Raw genomic sequence first — 2,857 nt, 5'->3', positions numbered from 1 at the left:
GAAACTCATTAGGCCATCACCAGTAAAACGGCTACGAGCCCCTTTTTCATAATAAAGACTATATGTCTAGATAATACTGGTGAATACATGTCCCAAACGTTTAAATGATTATGGTATGTCCATGGGGGTAAGTGTGGACAATTCTGTAATACATGTCCATACCAAGAACGGCTTGGCCGAAATCTTTTAAAACACAAATAACTGATTGATAGACCATAACATATGAGGTCAAAACTCTCATTCACAGCTTGGGCCACACGAAATTTACATGCACCTAAGTTAATACGCATCAGGCCATTTAGTGAGCATAGATATCCCCTATCACAATTATTAACGGGTCAAGAGTTAGACATACCCCATCATAAGACATTTGGATGTGTTGTCTATGTACTAATTGCTCCACCACAGAGAACTAAGATGGGACCTCAAAAGGAGGATGGGGATATATGTTGGATATGATTCTCCCACAATAATAAAGTACTTTGAGCCAGCTATGGGTGATTATATTTGAGGCCAGGTACACTGATTATTTTAAGACCAGGAGGTGAAAAAAATAATAAAGCTGGTAAAAGAATGGTAAAAGAAATAGAATGGAATCAACCATCAATGTCTTGGCAAGATCTTCGGACTAAAAAATGTGAAATAGACGTCCAAAGATTATACATTACAAAGCTAGCTAATCAAATGCCAGACACATTTGCTGACCCGAAAAAGAATGACTAAGTCATATATAAACCAGCTTGTAAAGCACCAACGAATTTGATGTCCAAGAAGAGACACAGTCAAGTTGCTATAGAGTCTAGACAACGTATGAAACGTGGTAGACCAAATAGGTTCCAAAAGATAAGAATCCTCAGAAACAAAAGAAAGGTGCAGAGAATGATAATCAAAATCCAAATCCGAAGTTACTAAGGAAAGCTTCCCAGACATAGAGATAACGCCGGCCGGCTCTAAGGTACAGGTACCAAACAATGTAGCTTGGGACGCCAAGCTGCAAAGTATTAAAGGTCCTGATAATAATGAATCTCAATCGATTATATCATGTCTGGAACATAATGGAACCAATAAGGAATGTCGACATAAGATGATTTATTTGCATACAAGGTAGCACTTGAATTTATGAATATAAGCGAGGATCATGAACCCACGTCAATATAAGAGTGCGCATTCGTAGAACAGATTGGATTGAATGGAAACGTGAGGTTAAATAGTTTAAAGAAGAAAGACGTATTTGGCCATATGATTAAGACGCCATATGATGTTAAAATCAGTGGATATAAATGGGTCTTGTGAGGAATAGAAATCATGAGATATAAAGCTGATGTTGCACAAGGATTCTCACAAAGACCAGTAATAGATTATGAGGAGACATACTCCCATGTGGTGGATGCAACTACTTTTAGATTTCTCATAAGTCTGGTTATATAAGAGAGAAAATTAGACTTGCAGAAAATTGATGTAGTGACTGCATATTTATATGGTCCACTAGATAATGAAAGTACCAGAGGGTATTGAGCTGAAAGTACAGCAAGTTCTCGAGAACAATATTGATAATCATCAAAGTATATGATCTGAATATCCTATTAACCTCTGAATACAATTTCCCAAACAGTTGAATATCTCAAGAAAGAGTTTGAGATGAAAGATCTTAGAAAACAAAGTTTTGTTTGGGATTACAGCTTGAGTACATTAACAATGAAATCCTTGTGCATCAAATAGTATATACAGAAAAGGGTACTCAAGAGATTTAATATGGACCAGTCTCACCCATTATCTAGTACATGGGTGTGAGATCACTTGTTTTGGACACTCATCCATTCAGTCCAAAGGTGGACGATAAAGAATTCCATTTAGTCCTGAGATGGACGATCCAGAAGTCTTGTTTTAGACACTGATCTGATTGGTCCATAAGAAGGACGATGAAGAAACCTTTGATTTTTGTTTATTTTATACTAACCAGCCCAAAGAGAGGTTATTTGGTTTTGTTGATTTGTTTTCAGACATGTTATGTTTTACACATGGTGGTACACGCATATCACAACAACATCATCCAAGATTTCGTGTGTGTGTATTTGAGGTCGATGACTCAATATGTTCGATCAGATTGTGGCATGGCCGATGGTAAAAAAGAACCAACTATCATGTTCGAGGACGAAGCATATTCTCCCCAAGATCTTCATCACCCACGGATTGCAGAAAATTGGAGAGGTCCAAGGGACCTTCAGCAATGTCCAAATCAGGGGGAGTAATGTGTGTTGTACTCTTTTTCTTTCACAACGGTTTTGTCCCAATTGGGTTTTCCTGGTAAGGTTTTAATGAGGCAACATTAAAGCACATTACAAGCTCTAAATGGTTATGGCATCCAAGGGGGAGTGTTATGAACCAGATTGTGGATGGCTCATAACCAAGAGATTATGATTTGTAATCTTTTCATTTATCTATGACGGAGTAATCTTCTATATAAGGAACCTCTATGTTATGAATAAAGATAGACTTTTCCATTACTTTTATAACAGTAACATATTATTAGTAGAAATTTAAGGTAAGACCAAAATATTATTAGTTAATGAAAGGGTCCAACAACTTTGCATAAGTAAATTTTTTAGGATTTCTTCTCTTTTAATAGTATTGATACCATGAGAATATTATTTATAAATCAAATTAAATGAAAATGAATTATCTCAATTTTATTATTCATATTTTAAAAACTATTTGAAATATCCGATGTTTTATTTGAAAAAATGATATTTAATTCAAAATTTTGAATTATCCAATATTTTTAACATAAACTTTAAATTATCCAAAAAATTAAAATCAAATTGAATTTAAAAGTTTTGAAGTAACTAAACCGAAATCA

This window comes from Brassica napus, chromosome C9 (genome assembly GCF_020379485.1).
Source record: "Brassica napus cultivar Da-Ae chromosome C9, Da-Ae, whole genome shotgun sequence".
Lineage (NCBI taxonomy): Eukaryota > Viridiplantae > Streptophyta > Magnoliopsida > Brassicales > Brassicaceae > Brassica > Brassica napus.
This window is presented reverse-complemented; position numbering follows the sequence as displayed.